The sequence below is a fragment of the Pectinophora gossypiella genome, chromosome 2 (genome assembly GCF_024362695.1).
Source record: "Pectinophora gossypiella chromosome 2, ilPecGoss1.1, whole genome shotgun sequence".
Taxonomy (NCBI): Eukaryota; Metazoa; Arthropoda; class Insecta; order Lepidoptera; family Gelechiidae; genus Pectinophora; species Pectinophora gossypiella.
In genome coordinates, this window is record NC_065405.1 from 628,672 (window position 1) to 641,978 (window position 13,307).

The 13,307-nt window shown below is 35.7% G+C and overlaps 1 protein-coding gene across 7 annotated transcripts in view; it reads right to left on the reverse strand.

Moving 5' to 3' along the window:
• Positions 1–13,307, reverse strand: part of LOC126373964 (phospholipid scramblase 3-like) — a 188,156-nt gene that overhangs the window by 22,508 nt on the left and 152,341 nt on the right. The window contains exon 1 of one of the 7 annotated variants that reach the window (XM_050020396.1): positions 130–232. The exons of 4 other annotated variants lie outside the window; for them this stretch is intronic. The gene's annotated coding sequence lies outside the window, so the exon portion shown is untranslated. Of the gene's footprint in view, positions 1–107; positions 233–13,307 lie in introns of those variants that run through there. 2 more of the 7 variants (XM_050020415.1, XM_050020406.1) reach the window with 2 other exon arrangements.

Consider the following 13,307-nt stretch of genomic DNA (forward strand, 5'->3'; position numbering starts at 1 on the left):
TCAAAGTAATTCACCCCTTTTACCCCCATTATTTGGCTATAAAGTTGCCATCAATTAGTTACACACACTACTCCGCCCTTAAAACACACTAATGTAAAACATTCTACTTTTTATTACACAGTATTTTACCGTTTAGTCTCATTAAAGCTAGTATGTAATGAATAGTTAGAAAAACTATTTTTTTCCACAGTTACTCGAGCAAAAGTGCGCGATCGCGGCCGCCACTGCGCACGCTACTTCCCGACTGACGGACAGACAGATTGTAAGTTATCAATCCGGCACAATTTATACGAAATCTGGATAACTTATTGCACAGTCATGAGAAATATCATGTGTACCCACTTTAGAACCCTGTCGCACTGTCATCATTTGACACTAAATGAGACTTACGATTTAAATTGTCAAAAAAGTTAATGTGACATGGTATCAAAGTGTATACATATTACTCGTGATCGTACACCAAAGTTTAAAGAAGAGTTTCGTTTGATGTTTTAGAAAAAAGTTACAATGTAGAATTTATACGTGTATGTAGAAATGAAGCTGTTTTTTTAAGATGTTCCTGGCTTGAATTACTGACAAAATATTATCTCCAGCCTATGTGTTTTGTTTTAAATCTTTACTTATATATTATTTTGGGGTTTTCAAGGCAAGAGTGAACAGACACTATTTGAGAGTTGGCTTGGATATTGTAGGCGGTGATACGGCTCACCTATCACGCTGGTCTAACAGGAAGCTCGGTGAGGTGTGGGTACTTCGTTCATCTTAAGATGGATGCACCTATGACTAACCCAATTGAGATGTAGTCGTAAGCTTGTGTGTTCTATTAAGACTATATAATATAAATAGGGAAAAACCTTAGACTTTGTACCAGGCTGGGAATTATTCCTTCATAACATATCGCCAGATGTGGGGGACATTCCTAATACCTACATTTGTAACTTGTCGCAAGATGTAAGACTCAGATTGTGTGTCATAAAGAATGAAGGATTAAGGTTAGATAAAAGAAAGCTCAGAGTTTATTTATTCTCTTTTGGTATGAAGCTGAATTCCAGCAGATTTTCCCTTATCGTGAGCAGTTTTTGTTTTTAATATTATGACGACGTCTTATCGACCTCCATGATCTAGTGTTGAGCGTTGGACTCATGATCTGGAAGGATCTTGTGATCCCTAGTTTGGTTGAGATATTACAGGCTGATCACCCCGATAGAAAGATGATCCGTGCTTCGGAAGCTTCAATGTGGCCTGTTTAGACCCCCAGTGCTTAAATAGGGAAGTTATCACAGCTCCGAGAACCAATTTTAACTGACTAGCGCATGCGGTCCGGTTCTGAAAAGATTAACACTCGCTTGTTGAGACCTCTGCCCAAGTAACATCAAAATGTAAGAAAGTGAAATTCGAGTCGTAAAACGGTATGTCCAATATGTTTGTTATATTAATAAAAACAACAGAATGTAATAATGCATCCCATACACCCTTATAACATGGGACGTAAACATAACTAGCTGGAGAAAAGTTGTTAATATAACGCATACACTATGTTTATTTTTAATTAATTTTTACAAACTATTTCTGATGAAAAAGAACGCAACACATCTGCATCTTCACTCAATGGAGATACCACCTCGCTGAAGAGAAAATCGGCCAAAGACATTCAGAAAAGAAACTGAGTCATTAAGTAAGTAAGTAAGTATTACATCACCTGGTATCTGTGATTAAGGAGTTAGTTGTTAAAGAATTTGTTAATAGTTTGGAATGTTAGCGAAAGCTTATATCGAATTAATACTAAGTACACGGTGTCAGTCTTGTAACGATAAATATCGACTGTTTATCTTCTAATAATAACAGCAGTGATTTCAATTATGACGATTATCCTAACTGTTTCTATTGAAACAATCGATCGCGGCACAGACATATTAAGTAGATCAATGAGATATGACTTAACAATATGGTCAGGCAGTGTCATTCAAGAATACAATGTAAGCTTTCGTTGAATGGAAGTTCTAGCTATTTGATTTCTTTTAAATCGATGAATTAGATTTTGTTAAATATACCACACATGCGATTTCTTTTTTTTTGACGTTACTTAGTGTAGATTTACAACATATGGCATTCACTACATGGCCTGCAAATGGGGAGCGCTGAGGATAATGCGATTTCTCACCATCAAAAGTAATATATGGAAGAGCTTTGCTAGATTTTTATCATCCGTAACCAAGTCAACCAATAATGGTGCAACTTGTGGTTATATTTTAAGTAAGTATACAATTTACATGACAGTGTTTCGGGTAGCAACGAATTAGGTATCCAGCGGGCATTTAATTTCATAGTAAAAAATGACTTTGAATCAAATACGAAACTCATTAAGCTTCTTGCTTTAAGAATTCTTCAAGAAAAAGCCACGTGTAGATTTTTAATTTTCAATGAGGTTTATTACCATAATCTCTTACTAGCCCTTTTGTGTATTGTGTACCTACAGAAATACAATAGGAGCCGACACGATATATTTCATTAAACAAAAGGTCGGTAAAAAAGGAAGTGATTAGTGTTGTCCAGTATGTTTATACCTGAAGTGAATACCCAACAATGCCCATAGAAGAACAATAGGGAAGTCTGGACTAGGGTAAAGGGTGGGGGTTGAGTGATCAGGTAAGTGAGAGATATAGCCTCATTATACCTCAGTGTTCAGTTGTGACAAGTCGTTATTACCACGTCTCTGACAATTATAATATTTTTTTTGTGTATTCAAAGCATCAATTTCACTTGCTTTTTACTGTGAGAATTAAACATTTTAGATTTAAACCAAAACTTTCGTTTAAACTGTGAACTGCTAAAATTAATAAATTGTTATAGTATCCTCACATTTAACTTAAAACAGTTTGAAATGCCGTCTGTTCGTGCGATCAGTAACCTAGAGTGGGAAGCTGCCGAAGCTCTCCTGGGATTGAGCTATTTTATAAGAATCCGTCCCAGTGAGGATCTCAAACACGTAAGTACCTAAATTCAACATTGTTATTTGACATCTATAAGTAGATGTAAATAATAATTCTTGTTATAATACCTAACTACCATGTTTTTCGTTATCACGCTAAATTATTGAGTTTATCATATTGCAGCAAAACTACCAATCGACGACGCGACCAAGCCCCCTGTCGACAGGACACTTCATATTGTGAACGCAAGAACGCAACACATCTGCATCTTCACTCAATGGAGATACCACCTCGCTGAAGAGAAAATCGACCAAAGACATTCAGAAAAGAAACTGAGTCATTAATAATGACACGGTAAGTATTACATCACCTGGTATCTGTGATTAAGCAGTTGTTAAATAATTTGTATTAACAAATTGTTAAAGAATTTGTTTATAGTTTGGAATGTTACGGGGGCCAATTGGAGATGGGCATGCCAGGGTGCCAGCGAGTTTGTTGAAGCAGTTGAAGTGGTCGTCGTACACCAATGCTAAGCGTAAACTTTTGACGGCTTTGTTTCCACGGAAGTATGTGTACCAAACGAATTTTTAAATGATTTAAACGTTTTAACGGTGAAATGCTAAACTGAATTAATTCTTCTGCATCACATTTAGTTTAAAACATTTTAATAACACTTTTTTCCACAAAACAGTTTGAAATTCCGTCTGTTCCTGCGATCAGTAACTTAGAGTGGGAAGCTGCCGAAGCTCATTGAGCTCATTGAGCTTCTTGCTTTGAGAATGCTTCAAGAAAAAGCCATGTGTTTATTTTTAATTTTCAATGAGGTTTATTACCATAATCTCTCACTAGCCATTTTGTGTATTTTATACCTACAGAAATACAATAAGAGCCGACACGATATCTTTCATTAAACAAAAGGTCGGTAAAAAAGAAAGTGATTAGTGTTGTTCAGTATGTTTATACCTGAATACTCAACAATGCCCATAGAAGAACAATAGGGAAGTCTGGACTAGGGTAAATGGTGGGGGTTGAGTGATCAGGTAAGTGAGAGATATAGCCTCATTATACCTCAGTGTTCAGTTGTGACAAGTCGTCATTACCACGTCTCTGACAATTATATATTTTTTTTGTGTATTCTTAGCATCAACTTCACTTGCTTTTTACTGTGAGAATTAAACATTTTACATTTAAACCAAAACTTTCGTTTAAACTGTAATAGTAAATTGTTATAGTATAAAACATTTTAATAGTACTTTTTTCTACAAAACAGTTTCAAATGCCGTCTGTTCGTGCGATCAGTAACCTAGAGTGGGAAGCTGCCGAAGCTCTCCTAGAATTGAGCTATTTTACAAGAATCCATCCCAGTGAGGATCTCATACACGTAAGTACCTAAATTCAACATTGTTATTACTTTTATAGATGTAAATAATGTTTCTTGTTATACTACCTAACTACCATATCAAAATGTAAAAAAACTTAATTCGAGTCGTAAAACGGTATGTCCCATATGTTATACATACACCCTTGTAACATGGGACGTAAACTTAACTAAATAGCGAAAAGTTGTTAATTTAACGCGTACCATAATGTCTTTTTATTTTAATTTATTTTTCCAAACTATTTCCGCAGTTGCAACAAGCAGTTGTTAAATAATTAGTTATTAGTTTGAAATGTTACGGGGGCAAATTGGAGATGGCCATGCCAGGGTGCCAGCGAGTTGAGAAATTGGTTGTTGGAGAATTGTTTTTATGATTTAAATGATTATTTGTCTTTTAATACGTTATTTTTTTTATTATGATTGCAAGTTTTGTTCTCAAATTGTTAAAATATTTGCATGCCTAGCTAAGGTTGAATACTATGACATACTGTAATACTACACAATCTTTTGTAAATTGTATTCTGGCAAATAAAAAATTATTGATTGATTGATTGAGTTTATTGAAGCAGTTGAAGTGGTCGTCGTACACCAATGCTAAACGTAAACTTTTAACGGATGTGTTTTCACGGAAGTATGTGTACCAAACTAATTTTTCAATGATTTGAACGTTTAAACGGTGAAATGCTAAAATGAATTAATTCTTTTATTATCTACATCACATTTAGTTTAAAACATTTTAATAGTACTTTTTTCTACAAAACAGTTTGAAATGCCGTCTGTTAGTGCGATCAGTAACTTAGAGAGGGAAGCTGCCGAAGCTCTCCTGGAATTGAGCTATTTTACAAGAATCCATCCCAGTGAGGATCTCAAACACGTAAGTACCTAAATTCAACATTGTTATTTGACATCTGTATTGTTGTTATAATACCTAACTACCATGTTTTTCATTATCACACTAAATTATTGATTTTATCATATTGCAGCAAAATTACCAATCGACGACGCTACCAAGCCCGCTGTCGACAGGACACTTCATATTGTGAACGCAAGAACGCAACAAATCTGCATCTTCACTCAATGGAGATACCACCTCGCTGAAGAGAAAATCGGCCAAAGACATTCAGAAAAGAAACTGAGTCATTAATAAAGACACGGTAAGTCATCACCTGGTATCTGTGATTAAGCAGTTGTTAAATAAGTAATTAGTTATTAGTTTGGAATGTTACGGGGGCCAATTGGAGATGGGCATGCCAGGGTGCCAGCGAGTTTGTTGAAGCAGTTAAAGTGGTCGTCGTACACCAATGCTACGCTTAAACTTTTGACGGCTGTGTTTTCACGGAAGTATGTGTACCAAACGAATTTTTCAATTATTTAAACTTTTGAACTGTGAACTGCTAAAATGAATTTATTTTGATAGTACCTACCTCATATTTAGTTTAATACATTTAATAGTCCTTTTTTCTATAAAACAGTTCGAAATGCCGTCTGTTCCTGCGATCAGTAACTTAGAGTGGGAAGCTGCCGAAGCTCATTGAGCTCATTGAGCTTCTTGCTTTGAGAATGCTTCAAGAAAAAGCCATGTGTTTATTTTTAATTTTCAATGAGGTTTATTACCATAATCTCTTACTAGCCCTTTTGTGTATTGTGTACCTCTGCCGTGTCACGCACAAGACTGCTATCTTAAAATAGTCGAGTTACGAATAACCAGTGCAAAAGGGGTTTATATCCTATGCTTTACATAGTTCAATAAAAACATTTTAAAATTTATTGATACTTTTTGAGATACAGAGGTTGACAAAGTCTGCTAACTTGATTTTTTTGCATGTGGGTCACGCCTAACTCATCTAACTAAAAGTTACAATAGATAGGCGTGACTACGACGAAGGCAATCCTAGCGATTCGCGAAATTCTTTGTACTTGCCAACCCGGCGCCCAGGGAGGAAACACTTCCTGAATCTGAGAGAGAAGTCGAGGACCCAAAATGTTTTGAACCAGGCATAAAGGGGCAATATTTTTTGGTTTGAATAAGAATGGGAAACTTCTTTAGAACAGTGATACTACCTGGAACCGTTGGTCAAAGGATCGAGTTTTGTAAGAACCATCAATGGGAGGATACAATACCAGGCTGGAAAACTGTTTGTTGTGAGAAAGCATACTCAAATGTGATGAGGATGATAAGGTCTTGTGACTTTTCTTGTTGTATAAAAAATTGCAATAGATGTAACCCTGGGCTTTTATAACTGAGCAAGCGATAACATCGTCGCTATTAATATTATTTTTAGTTTTGATCATCAATTGCAGCACCAAAATCGTAAATAGTTCATGAGCACAGGGTTATTTTGTTTATTGCTTTTGTTCCTAGATGATTCTCGTTAGCCAAATGCGATTTTTTGAAAAACGTTTGTTGAACCTTTGCTGGGTTCGGCTTCTTCAATGGTTCTATGTATCCCCTTTGGAAGCGGTTTTTGTGGTTTGTCGCGAAACGGATTCAGGTTTTGTGGACTGATGGTCTGTGTTGTCGATTTTTGTGATAATCTGTCAGATCGTCAATCTTTTTTACTCTCGAGAATTCAAAAGTTCGCTGTGCAACCGGGAACTGTATCAGTTGCCATGAGGGTGTACCCTGGTTACAGAGCTTTGTGTATTCTGCAGTCACAAGTGAGTACGAGTTGATTGATCTCATCATAGCCAAGAAGAGAATTATATTTTTCTTTTGTGAGGTATAATTGTCACAATTCAAAGCCAAGTTCTTGTGGTTACAAGGGTTGTTCAATAAAGAGACAGAATGCTGATGCTGTATTATGGACTTTTCAGCCTGCAGTGGAACTGTCTTTCTCGAAAAAATAATCCTTTACGGTTGGTTTCCACAATCATAGTATGTAAATATGATCCTAAGCTAAAAGCTTTTTGGCAGTACTTTCAATTTTAACACCATCTTCTGAATATCTACGGGTTTCATATGTGGAATAAGTCCCATAGATGTTTAGAGGGCGATCTAAATAATGAAGGTACCTACTGTTGACGAGGTATTTGCTGTGGATGTGCAGGAGGCTATTTGCATGCCCAGGCTAGCTGTGGGGATTGCTTTTTTCAAGAACGTTGGTTCTGTTCATTGAGACGTTTGTCTCAAGGGTGAAATATGATACTGAGGCGAAGCAGGCGGAGGAGGCCAGTTTTTATAGTTTTATTTTCTACTTTCTTCGAGGGTTGTCCCTCGCAATAGAAAACCAAATTCCTACTCTGAAGTACAAACTTCACAGGATCCATTCTTGTACATTCTTGTTGAGAGTGGAGATCCATTTTCAGCAATGATCGTCTTGATTGACTCTTCTACGCTTGTGGCTACAAAAAACGTAGGGAGTATTTTTCTAGCCGGTGCAAACTTCTATTGTGTCTGGCACAGTTCGTGCTTGCATAGCAGACAAGTTTTCGGGAGAGGGGAGTTATGCAGTCTAGCAGATTGTGTGGAGAAAGAGTAAATCAGCCGTGGGAAGGTACGACAATGCAGACTCTTGGCCACGAAAACATTATTTTATTTTGCGACGAACTACTGGAAGGTGTTTCCAAGGGGGTGTGATGTGCTGGCCTTGAGGATGGTTGAATTTAGTAAGGGTTCAACAGATGTTTTGAGTAAGGGGTGTTGCATGTGTGCCGATGATTATAGAGTGATGAAAATTGTGAGGAGGAATTAATCGATTCCTGAAGGTTATGCCTAAAACATTTTTAACTATGGCATTGTGAGTGTGTGGCATTGATGATTGCAAACATGCTGTTGGAATCCCATTTTTTTCATTGTATTGAGAAGAAGTTTGAACATAATTATATATTTCACAAATATGTTTTCTAAACATTTATTATATTTTAGATTATTTTATTTAAAATTATAAAATTACATAATTCTGAGTTCCTGATTGCTGATTGATGAATGTGTACGAAGCAAAAAAGTATGTCAGGGTAGAAAAAAAGGTTTTCCCAACTTGTACATTAATATTTCCAATTTTGTAGATATCAAAATTAAACTAAGTACTTAATATAAATATTTTCCTTGTATCCATTTCACTTAGTCTACTCAACCCGGGCTACCCCAAAAAGCAGTCCTTATATAGAAAGCTTGTAACGATCATCTCTTACAACTAATAATTAGCATAGATAGATTAAAGTTATAATAACAAACCGGCTGCATGTGCCAAACTCTGTTAACTTAATATATCACAGACCGCGTGACCACATTTCTATGGAAGAGTGGTCATGCACAACTCTTAAACTCGATTTAAATATAAACTATTATAATAAAGAAAAAAATCAAAAGTGCCTGTTATTCAGAGTACATTTTAGAATATTTTCTGATATTTTGATGACAGATATTTCACTTAATACGAACTATACCGACGATTAACTGAAAAAAACTTTAAAGGCGATTTACTCAAAACAGCATTTTTTGAGATAGCAGAGATTCGTATGACACGGCAGACCTACAGAAATACAATAGGAGCCGACACGATATCTTTCATTAAACAAAAGGTCGGTAAAAAAGGAAGTGATTAGTGTTGGTTAGTATGTTTATACCTAAATACCCAACAATGCCCATAGAAGAACAATAGGGAAGTCTGGACTAGGGTAAAGGGTGGGGGTTGAGTGATCAGGTAAGTGAGAGATATAGCCTCATTATACCTCAGTGTTCAGTTGTGACAAGTCGTCATTACCACGTCTCTGACAATAATATTTCTTTTTGTGTATTTTTAGCATCAACTTCACTTGATTTTTACTGTGAGAATTAAACCTTTTAGATTTAAACCAGAACTTTCGTTTAAACTGTGAACTGCTAAAATTAATAAATTATTACAGTATCTACCTCACATTTAGCTTAAAACAGTTTGAAATGCCGTCTGTTCGTGCGATCAGTAACCTAGAGTGGGAAGCTGCCGAAGCTCTCCTGGAATTGAGCTATTTTATAAGAATCCGTCCCGGTGAGGATCAAACACGTAAGTACCTAAATTCAACATTGTTATTACTTTTATAGATGTAAATAATGTTTCTTGTTATACTACCTAACTACCATATCAAAATGTAAAAAAAACGAAATTCGAGTCGTAAAACGGTATGTCCCATATGTTATACATACACCCTTTTAACATGGGACATAAACTTTACTAGATGGCGAAAAGTTGTTAATTTAACGCATACCATAATGTCTTTTTTTTATTTATTTTTGAAACTATTAACGATGAAACAGAACACAAGAACGCGACAAATTTGCATCTTCACTCAATTGAGATACCACCTCGCTGAAGAGAAAATCGTCCAAAGACATTCAGAAAAGAAACTGATTCATTAATAATGACACGGTAAGTATTACATCACCTGGTATCTGTGATTAAGCAGTTGTTAAATAATTTGTATTAACAAATTATTAAAGAATTTGTTTATAGTTTGGAATGTTACGGGGGCCAGTTGGAGATGGGCATGCCAGGGTGCCAGCGAGTTTGTTGAAGCAGTTGAAGTGGTCGTCGTACACCAATGCTACGCGTAAACTTTTGACGGCTGTGTTTTCACGGAAGTATGGGTACCAAACGAATTTTTCAATGATTTAAACGTTTAAACGGTGAAATGCTAAAATGAATTAATTCTTATATTATCTTCATCACATTTAGTTTAAAACATTTTAATAGTACTTTTTTCTACAAAACAGTTTGAAATGCCGTCTGTTAGTGCGATCAGTAACTTAGAGAGGGAAGCTGCCGAAGCTCTCCTGGAATTGAGCTATTTTATAAGAATCCGTCCCAGTGAGGATCTCAAACACGTAAGTACCTAAATTTAACATTGTTATTACTTTTATAGATGTAAATAATGTTTCTTGTTATACTACCTAACTTATAATATAAGTCAGATATTATAAGTCAGGTTATAGTATAATGTGTCAGGATCGTAGTAAGTGGAATCGCGTGGTCTCTGCCTATCCCAATGGGAAATATTTTTATCTATTTATAGCCTTTTTTCAGATATAAAAATTACATTTTAAAGTTTTTCCTTAATCTACAATAACCAATCTCTGACTTCGGGCAAAGGCCTCCCCATTTCTCTATATTCTTTTTTATTATCTACGAATCTGGTCCAGGTCTTAGTGTTTCCAGCCATTGACATTATTTCGTCGGCCCTCCTTTTAAATTGCCTACCCCTGTTTCTCTTATGGGGTACCATAGTGTAACAACTTTGCTCCATTTATCTCCACCTCTAATAGTATGTCCAGCACACTTCCGGGAAATATGCGTAATCTTAAGTATGTTTTTTTTTTTTAGATAGTTGCTTAGAATGATATTCGATAGTCTTAAGCTCATAGTTTCAGTATTCCATAAGTTTTTTATTTTATATACCATATCATTACTTACAGAACCGTTATGCCATTTTGAATATTGTAAAGTGGGCGCTTCGTATTTTTTCACTTTAGCCACAGCTACGATGGCAATGTTGACGAATTTATTGATCGACTTTTGATGTTCAACAAGTTCAAGTACAAAGTGCGCTCTACATGACTGTCGTGACTTTGCTTTTGCTGCTTTGTGCGGCACGAGCTGACGGCATTGTGTAAAAGTTCTTAAACAAAGTTACCTAGGTTTATTGATCCGACTGAAATTTTAAGTGTGTAGTTTATTTTTTAATAATAGGTAATTTAATTTTCCTATACTAATTATTGCATTCCCTGTACCTAATTATATCTGTGAATATTTTATTTTTATTAAAAAAAGATTATTGGAGAATGATAATATTGATAATTATATTTTTTAAGTATATAGGGTAAAAACTGCCTAATTATTAGCACCTTAAATTATTGGTACGGTCTAATCATTTTTGTTTATATAGCACGGAAATTTTTCTTATTTTTTTCTAATAAAGTCAGTAGGGGTGTCAATAATAGGGTGTATTACCTTATCTATTAAATAAATTCATATCTAACATTTACTGTTTCATTAGGTCTAACACACCAAGGCTCCGATATGTATGAAGGTAACAATTCGCAATGTACGGTTATCTCAGCATGCGCTTCAATTTATTCTGTGTTCCATAATCGCGCATCTTTCGTTACTGCCGAAATTGATGAAATTTTAAAAATGGGGGATACACTTTACATGCAGTTAAAATATTTACTTCAGAGGGGTGTCAGTTATTTTATGCCAGACGAATTACCCAATGAGCTTCGCGTCGGCAGTAACGTCGTACATATAGTTAGCATGGAGGACAATTGGATCATTTCTAATACGTATCCTACAACTCCCGCGAATAAAGACATAGGTTTATTAACGTTAAAAAATATATTGGACAACAGAGTGTTTTTTAATACAAATGACTATACTGTTGATTCGCAATTCGCTTATAATGTAAACAATTCAAATCACAACGACAGTACGGATAGCATATTGTTTACGGGTCAGGGTTATACTTTTAGTTTTTGGCGGTTTAATGGTGAATATTATTTCTTTAACAGCCATGCGGTTAACAGCAAAAACATTAATATAGGAAAGGGAAAGCCAGAGGACGGTCCTTACGTAGCACGTTTATTTAAATGTAATTCAACCGAAGCCCTAGCAAAACTTTTGCTCGCGAATGAAATTTACGACGGATCCGAATACTCATTGACAAGATTAAGAGTACTAAATGACGACCTTATATGGCAAAATGAATCGCGGGTTAGTTCCGAAACGTCACAGTCCATTTTAGTAGATTTAATATCTTCACCATTACTGAATGTGAATCAAACTTTAGATTCGATTTTGATGAACTATCAGTCAACACTGGCCCCATTTAAAACCTATGTGCAAAATTCAGATAATGACTCTACAAATGATTTAAAATTGACAACTTTAAAACCAGTTGTCCTATTAGAAAGAATTGATAATGAAGTCGAAAATCAATGCGTTAGAAATAAAGGCGGCCGACCCAAAAAACAGAAACGCGGACCGAATCCGCGCAAAGAAAACGCGCACCGCGTAGCTGTAAGGAAATACACAAAAAGAAACCCCGCTGTTCATCGCCAGGCTGTTCAACGTTACAACGAACGCAACCCAGATGTTCATCGCGAGGCCGTTCAACGTTATAACGAACGCAACCCAGACGTTCAACGCGAAGCCGTTCAACGTTATAACGAGCTCCACCCCGAAATTATCAAAAAAGCAGCACGAAAATACACAGAGAATAGTCGTAACATAGAAACGCCGCTGAGATATTCAAAAAAATTAATAGGTGAAAAATAGGGACACGAACTTAATATTATTAGGTTATATAATTTGAAAAATACGTCGCTTCTGTCTGATAAAACATATAGATGTCCAAATTGTAATGCTCCATTGTTCGAAGAAGAGAAATCTTGGCGACAATGGTGTTGTCATTCAGGAGATTATAACGTTCAGAATTTTCACCCATTAAATGAAGAATTTTATTCAAATTCAGCTTTTTTAAATAGACCACGCGCTTACAATAATATTTTTGCATTTTCGGCATTAGGTGTTTCCCACGGTTACCATCATCCAGAAGGTATATCTTTTCTAAAATTTCAAGGACGTATTTACCACCGTATCTTTGATTTGTCTTACAACGAAAGTCCTAATAATATTAATTTTTACATAAATGACAGTAGCGAGAGAGATAGTTTAGCTGGCGAATTAAGTTTAGATAAGACGGTAGTTCGAATGATTACAGGGTTCATGCACACAGTTAATCCATACATAAAATGTTTTAAAATGTTAAGTTTAGAGGTATCATCAGAAGCTTTCTTGAAGTTCGAAAAAACTACTCGTGCGACTCACGGTAATATCCTAGGAGATCAACCTATTGGTCAAGAAATTGCCGCAATTATTAGTACAGACCGCGAAGATTTTACTCAACGCTGTATTGTAGTTAAAAAGATAGCAGACGGTAGGCCTCGAACAATAGATATAATGGATTCCTTATACGAGACTTTCCAGTATCCTCTCTTATATCCTCACGGAAATACGGGTTGGCATCCA